General features: G+C 41.3%; 1 long non-coding RNA gene across 2 annotated transcripts; it reads left to right on the top strand.

Annotated features, from left to right (window-relative positions):
* The first annotated feature begins 2,392 nt into the window (after positions 1 to 2,392).
* LOC125458634 (uncharacterized) lies at positions 2,393 to 13,575 on the top strand. Of its 2 annotated transcripts, none has more exons than XR_007248872.2 (3): positions 2,393 to 2,506; positions 8,234 to 8,370; positions 13,471 to 13,575. It is a non-coding gene; the product is annotated as an uncharacterized LOC125458634 (long non-coding RNA). The 2 variants fall into 2 exon arrangements; XR_007248871.2 differs by having other exon boundaries at positions 2,448 to 2,545.
* The last annotated feature ends 2,373 nt before the right edge of the window (positions 13,576 to 15,948 follow it).

Genomic DNA, 15,948 nt, shown 5'->3' with positions numbered 1-15,948 from the left:
ATCAGCACCAACTTTTAAGTCTAGTGAAAGCCAACTTTTCTTGTACCCTCCTGTACCATTTCACATCCTTAGCAGTGAGCTTGCTTAGAGGTTCACGCAGTGCTGAAATTGTAGGCAAGAATATTTTTAAGCAGTTCAAAATATAACAAACAGTGTTTATATCTGTTGGGTTGCTGCATCTTTGCTATCACTCTCACCAAATTAGAATTCAGGCAAACCATTTTCACTGTTTGTAAATGACCTATATAGTAGACATTAGGTATCATCAATTGCATCTTTTGCTTGTTCAGATTTACATTACTCAGGCAAGTTCTCTCTCATTGTAGCAGATTCTGACTATAATGTGTGATGACTTCCATTTTCTGTTCATATCCATAGTCTAGATTGATCATCCACAATAGCCTCCAGTCTAGGAAGATTATTCATTGCCCATCTGATTGCTGATAACCTCAGAGCTTCTGTACATGTCAATAGTTTTCTTGATAGTAAATTTCTCTTCTCTCAGGGGATGTGCTCTCATGGTAGGATCTCTAATGTCTAAGACACTCTGATGAGAGCATCTTTCAGTTTTCCAAGGTGTCAGGTTACAGCTCGATGTATCCGTATGGCCATATGCTGACTAATAGTTTACATTTCTCCATGAGCACTGATGTCAAACAAATACTGTTGATAAGTTTCATTAATAAGAGGTAAAAGTGTCATCAAAGCTTGGAAAAATTTACCTCCCGTGTTCTTTTGGTCTTCAATGAGTTCTGGGCTGCAGTGCAACTTTGAACACTCTTTATCCAGCACGAATATAAGCGTTGCAGCTCTTACATGCTCAGACCTATATGGGTGGATTGGTGATTAGCACTATTGCTCCATAGTCCTAGGGATCCGGGTTCGATTCCAGCCTTGGGTGACTGTCTGTGTGGAGTATACATGTTCTCCCTGTGTCTGTGTGTGTTTCCTCTGGGTGCTCCAGTTTCTTTCCACAGTCCAAAGATTATGCAGGTTTAGGTGGATTGACTGTGGGTATGGGTGGGATGCTCTTCAGAGGGACAGTATGGGCTGAATGGCCTGCTTCTGCACTGTAGGGATTCTATGATTTTAAAGAAAATAACTCATTCTGAGGCAATTCATAGTTTTGCACTGAGAGTGGAAAACAAACCAAGCCTAATTTCTCCTTTCATTTCCACAGCAGCACAGGACGGAAATAAACATTTTGACTCACCCAGTAATTCAAAGTTGCAGGCTACTGCTTTTATTCATTTTCCTCCTTACTTCTTTCAGTAGCTGGCACACAAATGGCTCTGAAAATCTGCAATTTCTGGGTTGCGCCGCTCTGACAACATGTTTCATGACTGTGCATGGATGTTCTTGAAGCAGGGGTAATGGCCACATGATTATGGCAGGTCACCAGCTCACACAAGTACAACTTCATTTCTCCAAACGCACTGTGGCTGCAGCAAGTGTTGGAAATCAGGTGGAAAGTAAACTAGACCCCAAGCAAGAACGGTGCAGTATCAATCCTGATTTCTTGCTTTCTCTATGGATCAGACAGTTTATCAGCCGAAGACCTGAGCCACCCAGACCAGAAAAACCACAGGTTCAGTCCATGCTCTGTGTTGAAGTAGCTACTGTGCACCAAGGGGAAAGAGAGAGATTATGTCCAGCTTTACTTTTCTACAGTGTACAGAAAGATTGGTGATTGCACCCAGTGATGAGTCACTGAACTCCTAGCACTGGAGGTGCATAAAGTATGGCTGGTGAGGATGGGTTCCAACTTCATTGTCAGGCCCTCAGTCAAACAGTACAATGATACTTACTGCCAGAGCTCCCAGCCGAGGACTGACTATTTTGTTGAAATGTTGGAGAGGATTGGTTCTTGTGGAATTGGAGCTCAGTAAGAAGTGAAAGCTGGGCAAACAGGAAGCTGGAGGAACACAGCAAGCCAGATGGCACCTGGAGGAAAGGAGCAGTCAACATTTTGGGCATTACCGTTCTTCCAGGACTGACCCTTTCTCACTGCCACGCTGCTGTGACCTCTTCAGCCCTTCAGCTCTTTCACCGAAATGAAGGCTGTTGGGAACAGGGTTGTATTTAATTGGATTTGGGAAGAAACACTTGGAAAATTTTAAAGCAATGTTTAAGTTCATCGGAATGTTTGAACTTTTTTTGCAGTTTCAATGTTGTTCACAGACCTATTATTACCTTATACTATAGTCAAGGCTTCCGTGACTGAATCGTCAAATTCCTTTCTTAAGACAGAATACAAAACTGTAATATAAATTCTATGGTATTGTCCTTCTTTAATTGCACCCACTGGTTCATAAAGATTGAATAGAGTCAATTCACTAATCCCATACTCCCAACAGAGTGCAGCACTTGAAGGACTCACACACAAGAGAATCTGCAATGCAGTGCTGTATCCCTCCTTCTGATCTGCTCTCCTTTTGTATGATCTCCCTGAGTGTAATCTGACATCATGGAATTCGTCCGAAACAAGTTCAATTCTGTTATAATTGTAGGCATTAATTTATTTTCCTGGCACATAGGTATCAAGGTTTGTTTCTTCTCATGTTTCCAGTGAAAATTCCCAGTTTGGAGACCATGTTGTATGACATTTAACAAAAGTGCCCGTGATGAATATGGTAATAACGTGTAAAGGATTTTATTGTCAAGCATATATCTTAAATTGTACCACAGTCATTTTGTTAAGTGTTCTGTACTCGCTGATTTAAAAAGAAAATTCAACCCTTTCCTTTCCAGACACTGATTTATTGTCCATCCAAGTCTGTTGTTCAATTTCTGTTCCTCTGAAAGGGCAGGGGGAGGGGGGGGGGGGAGGGGGGGCTTTCTTGTTGAACCATGGAAATTCACACGGTGCTTTGTCAATGGTGTTAGGTCATGATTGTGATGTAGCGATGATGAAGGGATGCAGTATGTCTTCAATTTGGGTCAGTGCCTCACTTGGATGTGATAGTGTAGCTAACAATTTTTTGCTTTATTCTTAAGAAATCCATGCGAGGTGTTGTGTTCTTTCGTTTGTCACAAATGTACTAATCAAACAAGGACTGATCAAATAACAGTTTCCTTACTTGAAAATAAAACTATATAGATGCAGTTTCAATTGGGAAGCCATATCGATGTCTGAACTGCACGACTGCTGCTGAATTCTGTCTCAGAACCATCACAGATAAGGGGAGAAGTGAACTGGATTATTTTTACTGTTCTTTTCTTTCTGTAACAGAACTGATCTTTAATTTGTTTTTCTTTTATTTTCCAACACAAAAAGCATGGTGTGTTTGTGTTTGAGACGTCCAATTTTAAAATGACCCAAAGCAGATTCTTTAGGGTTAAAACATATTTGGGTTTGTTATCGCACTCATAGTGTCGGGAAGTGTTTCACAGCACATACTCTCACACAAGCACACAGGGAGGAAGGAAAACTTTTTTTTTAAAAAGGAAAGATTTTATAATTGTGAATTACTTAAAAAATCAAATATATTAGTATTGCTGCACATGAATTAGATTTCACAAACTGAGTGACCAGTGAAGTTCTGCAGTTGGCTGCTCTGCTCTGGTAGAATTTGTTTCTGAATGCTCAGGTGTAGGTGCATATGATCGAAATTGCAGCAATTTCATTCTTGCAGGTGAAATGCATGATTCTTTCTGAGAATCGGCTTTCCAGAGACGTCAAGATTAGAGGAGGGCTGTTGCTAGGGCCTGCAGATGTTTTGTTGTTGACAGTATTGACACACAGAGCAGACTAAGGAAAATCAAAACTGTATATGTAAACCCAATCAAAATGCAGCAGTTTCAATGCTGTGATTGGGATCCTGGTTGAATTATGTTAATTAACAAGATGCCTTTGACAGACTTGATCAAAAAGGAACCCATCATGTCTTTTAGCAGATAAGTATGGAGCTTTTTGTGCTGTTGTAGGTATAAGGAGACACAGCAACTAATTGGACTGAGGACACTGTTTTGAGGAATATATGTAGGGATATGAAGACATGTGAGCTGCAATGTAAGAGTGGGGAAGTCTAAGTGCAACAGTTCAAGGTGCTGTTAAGATCAGACCTGCAGTACTGAGAGCAATTTTGTACGCCTTATTTAAGGAAAGAGAACATACGGTTGGAGGAAATTCAGAACAGATTCAGCAAGCTGATCTCTGATTGTTTTCTGAGCAAAGATTCAACAGGTCAGGACCCTACTCACTGGAGTTTAAAAGAATGAACAGCGATCTCATCGAAATATTAGGATCTGTTCATTGTTAGGCACAGTGTTTATCATTTATTTGTTCATTATTAGGCCAATTGGGTATGGTAACTCAGTGGTTAGCCTTGCTGCCTTACAGGGCCAGGGATCTTGGTTCAATTCCAGCTTCCAGTGACTAACTGTGTGGGCTTTGAACATTTTCCATGTCTGTCTGGGTTTCCGCTGGGCACTTCGGTTTCCTCCCACAGTCCAGAGATGTGCAGGTGAGCTGGATTGGCCATGCTAAATTGCTCATAGCATCCAGGGATGTTCAGGCTAAGTGGATTAGCAATGGAAAATTCAGGGGTAAGTGGGTAGGGTAGAACAGTAGGTCTGGGTGGGATGTTCTTTGGAGGGTCAGAGTTGACCTGATGGGTCGAATGGCCTGTTTCCACGCCGAATGGATTCTATGATTCTATTATAGGATTCTTCACAAATTTGCAGGATAAATGCTGAGAGAATGTTTCCTCTCATGGGAGAAACTAAGGCCAGGTGGATTAGTCTCAGAATAAAGGGGCACAAATATATGACTGAGATGAGGAGGAATTTCACCTCTGAGGGTTGAGAGTCTTTAGAAGTCTTGCCACAGAGAGCTGTGGGGCAGAGTCCTACTGTATAGATGTGTGTGTGAGATATGATGTGGAGATGCTGGTGTTGGACTGGGCTGGACAAGGTCAGAAATCACACGACATCAGGTTATAGTCCAACAGGTTTATTTGAAAACTCAACCTTTTGGAGCTTTACTCCTTCTTCAGATGTTAGTGAGAGAGGTGGTATCAGACACAGAATTTATGAGATCAGAGGGTCACACCACTGATGAGGTTGTATTAAACAAACCTAAGATACTGTTCATTTTCTGAAGAAGTATCTTGACCCAAAATATCAAACTTTCCAGCTCCTCTGATGCTGCTTGGCCTGCAGTGTTCATCCAGCTTCACACTGTGTTATCTAAGATACTGTTAAGTTTTTAATCAGTTAGAAGGATTTAATTGATTAACATGTAGATGCAAATCCCTGAATTCCTTTCAAGTCATTGCCCTGAGAGTATTAAATGTTCTTTCAGTGCAAAGAAGAGGTGACATTTTAGGTCAGACAATACAGGTTAGGTTTGAGGCCTTGCTTAAAATCTGTTTGTGTTTTGGTTTGAAGCCAGACTGTTTTTATTTCTAAAGTTGGGATTTATACAATGTCACATTAACTGACTGTCGATAAAGTGTGTGCTTTTTGAACAAGCTAGAATGTATCTGCAAATACAAATTCACCCCATAAATTCAGGTGCGCGTGCGCGCGTGTGTGTGCGTGTGAATGAGAGTGAGCGTGTGTATGTACATGTGCACGTGCGTGTGAGAGAGGGAGATAGAGATAGTATGTGTGCGAGAGAGAGAGTGAGCATGCGTGTGAGCAAGAGAGAGTGAGTGTGTGTGTGCACATGTGTGTGATTGTGAGGGAGATAGAAACAGAGGTGAGGATGAGAGAGAGAGAGAGAGTGTATGTGAATGTGTGTGGGAGAGTATGTGGTGTGTGTGGAGAGGCGGAGACAGTGGGTGTAGGAGTGTGTGTGTGTGAGTGTGCATGTGTGTGTGTGTGTGTGTGTGTGTGTGTGTGTGTGCGTATGCGTGTGTAGGAATGTGTGTGAAAGTGTGTGGGACTGGGAGTGTATGTATTTGGGAGTCTGCGTGTGTGTGTGTAGGAGTGGAGTATGTTTGTATGTGTGTGTGTGTGAGATGGCGTCGGCATGTGGGAGTGTGTGCATGTGTGCGTGTCTGGGGGAATGTGTTTTTGTGTATCTATGACTCTGTGTGTGTGTGTGTGTGTGTGTGTGTGTGTGTGTGTGTGTGTGTGTGTGTGTGTGTGTGTGTGTGTGTGTGTGTGAGATTGTATTGTGTGGTGGGGTTACCTGAACTGTGGCATGAACCCATGATCCCGGTTGAGGCCGTCCTCATGGATATGGAGCATGGTTTCAACCTGTGGCTGGTGGCTCTGCGTTGTTGTGTATCTCAAAATCCGCCCTGGAGGACATTTACCCAAAAATCCAAGGCTGAATATCCTTGATTACTGAAGTGACCCCCACCTGGAGGGAACATCCCTGTCAGGTGATAGTTGTGTGTGTCCATTCATTCATTGTCGTAGCATCTGCATGGTTTCGCCAATATACCATGCCTTGAGGCATCCTTGCCTGCAGTATATGAGATGGACAACATTGGCTGAGTCACATGATTATCTGCCATGAATCTGATGGGTGGTGTCCATGTCGATGATCTGACATTTCTCGCAGATGTTGCTATGCCAGGGTTGTTTAGTTTTTGTGTTCAATGTTGCCCCAAATGCTGGGTAGTTTGGTGTGATAAATGGTCTGTTTAAGCTTTGTCAGTTATTTGAAGGCGAGAAGTGGAGGGGTGGGGAAGATCGTGGCGAGGTGCTCATCGTCATCTTTGCAGATACAGTCTATTTTGTTCAAAAAGCACACAATTTATAGCCAGTCAGTCAAAGTTGTATTTTATAAATTCCTACTTTAGAAATAAAACTAGCCTGAATCCAAACCAAAAGACAAACAGATTCTTAACAAGGCCTCACACCTAATATGCATTGTCTGACCTAAGTTGTCACCTTTTCTTTACAGTGATAAAACCTTGAGACCCCTCAGGACAGTGATTCAAAAGGAATTTGGAGATTTACATATACATATTTATCAATTAAAACCATCTAACTGATTAAAAATTTAACAGCATCTTAAGTTTATTTAGTACACCCTCATCAATGGCATGACTCTTTTATCTTTTACTTGTAAATTCTGTGTCTGATACCACCTCTCTCACTAACGCCTGAAGAATGAGTAAGTCTCTGAAAGTCTGTGTTTTCAAATAAACCCGTTGGATTATAACCTGATGTCATATGAAGGGTGAAGTAGATAGATAAATAGATAGATAGGAAGATAGATAGATAGATAGATAGAAAGACTCTTGATCAGAAGGAGAGTTGAGGGTTCCAGGGGAAGAACAGGAGAGTGGACATGAGGAGTGTGAGTCAACTGTGATCCTATTTAATAGCGGAGGAGGCTCAAGGGGTCAAATGGCCTCTCCTGTTCTTGACCTTTGTGATTGATTGACCACAATCATTTGCATTTTGTTCTGGTAGTTTCAATTTTGTCTGGACTCATCGATTCCACATTCAGCCAAATTCTGACTTGGTGACATGGGCAATAACTCACGTACTCACCTTATTAATGGTATTCAGCACATGTTTGGAATAAGGTCTCGGTGGAATCCAAACTGAACATTGTAGCACCTTATTGTTGAGTAAATGTCACTTGATAGCACTGTCAATGACACAATACTTCATTGTGTTGACAGTCTGAAGAGCCAATAACTGGCATGAACTGGATTTTTCCTGTTTTTGTGAACCGGGCATACCTGGGCAATTTTCCATTTTGTTAGTAGAAGTCAGTTTTACAGTTGCACTAAAATAATTTAAGTGGGGATGCTAAAGCCGTTGCACAGGTGAACTGTTAAGCTGCCACTCTGGGGCAGAACCCAAACTCACCAATTTTCAGCCCATCTGAACTCTTCAGGACTGTCTATTGTGTTACCCTCTCCATCCTGCCAACCATGCGGGAACAGGTTTCAGCTGGTTGGATCTTAACGTGTCCATGGAATTTTGTCAGGGATTAGTCCCTAGTAGATTCACTAGGGGGAGGTATCGATCCCTTGTGTGCTTTCAGTGGTTTTAAAGACTCAGAAATAACACTTGATGTCAGTGGAATTCATTGTTGCTATATGGCTTCATCATTAGCTAATCATGGAAGAAATATCAAGCCTACTTTTGCAGCATTTCGAGGGGATTAAAGTGGAAGTCCCCTTTCTGAGTTCTATCATATCTGTAAGCCAGGCACCCTTTTTAACTCTTGCACCTTTTATTTAAATGATCTTGTCTCTGAGGTTTTGGATTGAAATGTTGGACAAGATTCTGCCTGACAGTCCCTCCATTGTTGCAGGAGAATCAAAGACATCATCACGAGATGCTTCGCTTGCATGAGCCAGTTCTAAAACTATTTGCAAAAGGCAAAGAGAGAAATGTGCTTCAAGACACAGCAATTGTGCAGGTTTAAGTAAAGTGAGGGCAGGAGACAAGGTAAGACACAAAATTCCAGTGAATTGCTTTTCAAGGATGTGGGTGAGCGGTCTATGAGATAAAGTAAAATCCGATTGAGTTGAATCTCTTGACCTGATACTGTGAAGCTTAAAGCTGTTAAATTATCGCTGCTGAAGTTTTATCATACACTTCCTTGGTAATCTCTGCTCTACGTAGGAAGTTTATTGAAAATTTAGTGAGTCTCGTCTGTGCCAAGCTAAGAGGCAAATTTACGTATGAGTACGATGCAACCAAATCTGACCTTTCCCCTGTGGATGGTGCATGTCATCTCTGGTGAATACTGGGCCTTGGGAAACTGATTGCCTGTACTTTTGTATTCTGTCTTGATCGTGAAACCTTTTAAGTCTGTCATAATTTTTCCTTGAAAAGATTCGATATATCAAATCATTATTGTCGCAGCTAAATTGGAAATGCTGTTGCTTTGGCTATAGCATTCTGAATGGAGCATTAAACGAGTGCAATTCTTACCATTTTAAAATATTACAAAATCCAATCACAATTCAACCATGAATCTGTCATGACATTTAAAATGTGATAGACTTTCGACTTATTTTAATGAAGCTGAAAAAAAAGTGCTAAACGTATTTGGGCATTTGTATATCACCTGTGGTATCCCTCAAATTACAAGTTGGAAGGGCTGTGAGACGTATAGTGGCCCTGCAAGGACAGTGGTAGGAATAAAAGAGCTGACAATGGGAAGGAACCAGATCTGAGTGAGTACTGATAAGATGCTAACCCACATGATGGGTCATTTTCAAACCTGAATTGAGAGCTTGTGATGATTCCCAAAGATGCCCAGCTTTGGTTACATGAAGGACTGAGATGTATAATGCCCTTGAACAAAAAAATAATTTAAGTGAGACAGCTGTTCTGGTTGGTTTTCATAATGTACCTCTGGACAGAGTTTGATTTACTCAAGTTTCAGCTTGAAGAATAAGAAGCCATATTTTTGCTACTAATGGGGAGGGGGTGGTAGATTTGTGTGTGTTTATGTTCCCTGACAGTGCACTGTAGTCGCTTATTAGCTTCCTGGGTGTAGATATTGGGGAAGCTGCTCATCATGTGTGCCAATGTTTACGGTTGTTACAAATCACATACGTGGCTCGAAATGCAATCCTTTAATTGTTTTTTTAAAAAAACACCTTGGTCATAGGTTCCTGCTGATGTCCTTTCAATTTGTTTCATCCCAGCCCCTCTTTTGATGTGAAAAATGCACTCAGTTTACAATTTAGGCCATTTACCCAATGCTTGCTTGCTTATTAACTAGGAGCAGAAACAGATAATTTGGCCTATTGAGCCTATTCTGCCATCAGTGAGCATATGGCTGGTCCATTTGTGTGTGGAATTCTATCTGTCTACCTCCATGTTAAAAGTATTGAATGACTTCTGCTCCACTGCCTTCTAAGGCAGAATATTCCAAAGCGTCTGGACTAATCCACAAGAGGAAGCATAATTTCTAGGTCCACCTATCCATGACCATTGACAGTCCATAATTTCAGGTATCATTCTAGCTGACCTCCTTTGAACTACATCCAATGCATTTACAGTTTTCTTAAATCAAGAAACCAAAGCTGCATGTTATTTTTTTTCTATTCATTTGTAGGATCTGGGCATTGCTGACTGGCCAACATATCTTGCCCATCCCTAGTTGAGCTGCCTTCTTGAACCACTGCAGTCCTCCTGCTGTGGGTGACCCACAATGCCAAGTGGAGTAGAATAACATCACTTCATCAGAGGCCACACTGATGATGTGACCCAGTATGGTGATGAAACATCTGTAGGATAACCAGCCAGCTTGGCGAGCAAACCAAAGACTCAGAGCTGAAGAATATGCCATGTATTGCAATGCATGACTCTTCATTCTAAAAGCCTACTATCAGATTCGTGATGAGATCGCCACTTTTAACATGTCACCTTTATCATGAAAGAGCCCCTGTAATTACATTTTGCCATGTTATCACATTTGAAGTGATATCCCTATTACAGCTCATGATGCAAATCAGCCAAGCATCTGGCTATTATCACAGGACAACATGCTCTCAGTACTTAGCACTCAAAGCAAAGATTCTGCCGGGAGGTTACCCTGTATTGAGTATATTAATTTACCTGTAAATAAGCCAGAGAGTTTCAAGTTAACATAATCCAGGAATCTCACCTGCATTACATTTAGGTAACGCAATGACTATTATGATACATCCCTATAGACTTCCTATCCCAAAGTTATCTGCAAAGTACCCTTTTTACTGGCCTATAAACATACTTTTTCCATTGCATACAAAGGGATACCCCACTAATATTTCCAAAATTATTTGCAATATTGCGGAATAACACATAAAGCTATCACAAATATATTACAGACTCCAACACTCCACCTGCAATGCTTCTTTTGTTGTTAGCCATGTTATTTTCCCATTTATCATATTAGCAGCCAGCTGAGTTCCAAGCTTTATTTAATTTTGTATAATGATATATGTGCTTAATATCTTATTGGGGTGCTTTCAAGGGGTTCAAGGAGAAAATGCACTAGAATTTGAGGTGGAAAGACAATCCGGACACAAAGTGGACTTCAGTTCTTGAAATGAGCAATGGAAAAAGACACAATTGTCAATCAGATCATCACCCAAATGTTGACCATAAAATCTAAATTAGTTACAATCAGTGAAACCTCTAGACCACTTTATCTCCTGCTGTGGCCCTGGTTGTACTTGGAGAGCTCTCACTGTGTGCCTAGATCTTCACTCCATGTAAAACAAACCTCCATTGTATTTTGGTGACTCTCATTAACTTACTGTAAGAATCTGGTGTAAATTAAACAGTATCATGATACTGAATGTTAAAGTTGCACTTAGCCCAAAATTTCTCCTGTACCACACAGATTGTTGTTGTCTCGACTTCTGCGTTGTTTACTGTTGTCCCAGATGGGCAGAGTTACCTTACATGCAAAAAAATGCAAAAGCCTGTAAAGAGAGATTGAATATAAAAGTAAGGATATTATTCTTCAGAGCGTTGATGACAAACATCTCAAATATTTCACCAGCACCTTCCAAACCCATGATGACTTCTGTGTAGAAGGAAAAGGGAAGCAGACATATGGGAACACCACCATATTCAAGTTAACCTCCAAGCCACTCAACATCCTGACTTGGAAATATATTGCTGTTCCTTCACTGTAGCTGGGTCAAAATCCTGGAATTTCCCATTGAAATGCACGACTGTCCCCGTCATAAAGCCAAAACTGTGGACCTGATATGTGGATGACATGTTTGTCATCATTAAATGCACTCAGTGAGAAGAGACACACCAACTCATCAACAATGTATTCAACGGGATCAAATTCACAAGAGAAGAGGAAAACAGCAACCAACTTCCATTCCTAGACATCAGGGTAGAACAAATGATGAACAGGAAATTCCAAACTCCAGTATATAGGAAGGCAACCCACACTGGCCAAATCCTCAATTTCCACAGCAATCACCCCAATGTCCACAAATAAAGCTGTGTTAGGGCACTATTCAAATGAGCCACAACACTCTGCAACATGCCAGAACTACGCAAGAAGGAGGAAGAGCACCTACACAAGGTCTTTGCTAACAATGGATATCCAACTATTTCATTCACAGGTGCCTGCCAGATAAACAGCACCACGAGGACACAGTACACCCCAATTCACTGGCCACAGTACCCTGGATCAAGAACGTATCACAGCTGACAGCAAGACTTTTACAACCACTAGGAATCATGGTAGACACAAAATCACAGCCACACTACACCAAACACTCACAAGGTCCAAAGACCCCATATCCATAGCATGCAGGACCAATGCAGTTTACAAAATATCTTGCAATGACTGCAACTAACATTACATTGGCCAGACTGGAAGGAAACTAGCCATCAGGATACACGAACACCAGCTAGTAGCACAAGGACACAACAAACTTTCCCTCATCTCAGTGCACTCAGACAATGAAAGCCATCAATTTAACTGGGCAACGTGACCATCCTAGCTCAAACCAACCACAGACATGCACAGGAATTCCTAGAGGCCTCGTTTTCAGCCCATAATGCAATCAACAAACATAGGGAATTAGACGCCCTATACAAACCTATGCAGAACAGAACCGGAAATGACACACCAACTTAACAGACCGGATCATAACAATACGAAGTGGAGTAGAACAACACCACTTCATCAGAGGCTGCACCAATGATGTTATCTCACATGACAGTGAATTGTCTGTATGGTAACCAGTCGGCTTGGTGAGCAAGCCAACAACATCATCCATAACCCAAGCTATAAATCTTCGCAAAAACCTTACTTCTTCAGCTTCATTTCTAAAATCATCAAATTTAATTGTACTTGAGAAAATATGCCTTTGTCTAACTGTTTGGTGCAGTTGGTAAAATGTTAGTATGTTTCTTGTAAAAGAATTTGGGCAGAAAATTCCTAAAATATTTACTCAGAGGGAGTAAGTGCTGTCATCATCTCTGATTGGTCAGTGCTGCAACTGAGTATTTTAACTAGCAAAGAAGCTGCCTGAATGCTTTACCGTTTCATGCTTTTGGTGCAAGAAATAAATTGATTGATCTTCTGTTTTTCTTGTTTTTGTTCACTAGACTGAAAAAGTGGAAATAACTTTAGTCTTCATTAAAATAATACATACAATCTACCAAGAACTTGAATGGGCAGCCTTGTGGAGGGCCATAAAACATAGTAATTCTTTTATATTTATCTTTGCAAAATATAATTCAGTACATTGTGTAGGACTGATAGATTCACAGAATCTCAGAATTGTTTTGGTGCCAAAGGAGATCATTTGGCCTATCTTGAGTGCACTAGCTACATGAAGACACTGATCCTCACCCCCTTCCAAAGGAGATTGAAACACAATCAGGCCTATGGCCAAATCACCGTATTGCCCATCTCCACAAAGAGATAGCATCAGTGATTTTATCACCGGCATGGAAGGCATAGAATAATGTAAATAGTTTTCTGGCATTTTGAAGATCTTGAGGGGACATGCAATTTTTGGAATTAGTAACTATCTGCTAATATTCACACTGTATCATCAATGATTTCAGATCACATGGGATGGGACCTGACGGATGAAGATTTTGGTGAAGTCCAGTTCAACCATACCTCTATATGGCATAAAAGGTTAATCTAAAGTTTCCAGGACTCGCCAGTGATATTTTATGCATTTATCACATCAATTCATGGTTTGCACTGTTTATTTGTTTTATGTCAAAAATAAATTTTCTTGCTTTGAGGTTTTCTTAAACCAGATTAGATGTGATAGGGACCTACAAACAGCAAATATTGGAAGTCTGTTTTCAACCTGTGTTGAAATGTAAACTGCGTTTGTGGAGTCAAAATAAAGATTAGAATTAATAACCAACAAAGAAAAATGATCATAACATTTGTAAAATAATTCTATAAACAAACAAATTTTGCTGATAGTAGATTACTCCAAGTCCACATTTTTTAAGGATTTATAACCCACATAGACAATTCTATCACTGAAGAAGCCTCCATAAGAGAGGCTAAACCACAGCTTATGACCTTGGTGCTTTGCTGCAGAACACCTTGGAATAACCAGAATCTTCACAGTGGCCTGTTGCTTAGGCGGGCAGCCATGTAACATAGCACAGATGGATCATTAGTACCTCCATAAAAATCCTGAAAATACACAAGACTGTATGGCAGACGATCAAACAATCCCATAAAATGCTCACAATGATCTATGTTTTGTCACCAAGCTCTGTGAGGTCCAAAGTGGAACTTTAAAGTTAGGCCTCCTTTATTACAACATACAGTTGATCTGCTTCACTGATACTCAGTGCTTCATCGGATGATAAACATTGAAATGTGGTCACTGGACACTTCAAGGGAATGTGATGATCTTGGTGTTTGCTGCAGTACTCACTGCTCAATCACGGTGTTGTGCTATGTTTGTATGTGATTTTTTTAGAGTGACATTTCTTTTTAAATATTGAGAGGAGAGGAAGAATTTTGTAGGAGTTAATGTAGGTGGATGCATGATGGAAAAATATGATGTGTGTAGTTTAAGAATATGATTTAATGTAGGATAGAATGGAACATTTAATGCAATAGCAATATGTAGGTGGCAGATGCAGTGAATTGGATAAAACTTGACAAACAAAATAAGGCCTACAGAAATAGATATGGTGCAAGAAATCTGGATTAGATTTAACAGACTCCATAAATGCAAAAAACTTGGATAACTGTAATATAAGGAGCTAACTGTGTAAACATTAGGAAACAGGAGGGAGGTGATCTTCAGGTCAAGAAGTTCTTACTTAAAATCTCAACTGATATCTTGCTGGTCAGGAACTAATTCACAGAGTGGAATCATACAGGCGTCAGAGTGACATGGCAGAAGCACGTGAGAAGCCCAGTGAGGTCTATCTCGACTGTGGGAGCATCCTGCTCCATCTTTTATGTGTCTGCCAGGAGGTGAGGTGTGTTTCTTACTAGGCAGTGGCAAGTTGCCAAATAAGGGAGATTATAGCTTGCTAAATGCCTTATTAGTGGCGCAACTTGCCTCATCATATTCAGTTTCCTCTCTTCCCAAACTTGCCAAACCATCTGGGCGTCGAGAATTCTCAGAAGGTAATTGGACGTCTGAAGGGATACCTGGTGACTTTCGCTCACTGCTGCATGTGAGCAGCTTCCATGTTGTTCAGCAGCAAACAGGATCTCCAGGCCCGATCCAGGGACACCAGCCACACACACTTCCTTCGCGGGCATTGGCATCTTACATTTGCCAATCCCTCCCAATCCTCACAGCACTTTTCCCGTCCACCTGTGAAGCACTGGTCTGAGCTGCAAACTGCTGCTGCTGCTGCAGGGACACCTTGTATGCAGAGACTGGCCTCCATCTCGCAGATTGGATCAGGCTGAGTTTCACGGGCAGCTCACTGCCATGTTTGGCGTTTGTTCGCAGTAGTTCCTACCTGTGTGCTACAGAGCCCATTGCCTTGCCTTTGCTGTATGCACCAATCAGTGCAGTCACACTGCCAGGCAGCTTGCCTTACTGATCGTCTGTCATCTGCTCCCGTGAGGGAAGGCCTGGAAGATCCACTGATGTGATGCTCTTTAGAGGGAAGCAACATTACACACAGACCAAGCTCTATACAAGATCCAAAGCTCCAGGTCCCTGTGATCCCTGAGGAGCCTGTGTGCATTGGCTTCCTGCCCCAGACATTGCTGACCACTACGTTCACACCAACACCTTTGGACACAGAAGTCAGGGAAAGAAGAGGGATGTTTTAACGTGAGGGACAATGATATTGATGTGACCCATTGCCCTTTCTATGCCTCATGCTGCAACATGCTCTCAGCAAAGACATCGACCCATAGTCCATTCTGTGTGCATATGAAGTTAAGCATCAAGCTGACGCAGGGACATTTGGGGTGACACAGACACACCAACTAACAGATGTAAAAGAAAACTAATCAAGTTTAAAACTGTAATACTTTATGTTCAGTAATGCTGTCACTGGGTCACCAAAGTGCCCCAAAATCTTGTTGCTTCC

This window comes from Stegostoma tigrinum, chromosome 15 (assembly GCF_030684315.1).
Source record: "Stegostoma tigrinum isolate sSteTig4 chromosome 15, sSteTig4.hap1, whole genome shotgun sequence".
NCBI lineage: Eukaryota > Metazoa > Chordata > Chondrichthyes > Orectolobiformes > Stegostomatidae > Stegostoma > Stegostoma tigrinum.
Note: the sequence above shows the minus strand (reverse complement) of the source record. Positions and strands in the feature narration are given on the sequence as shown.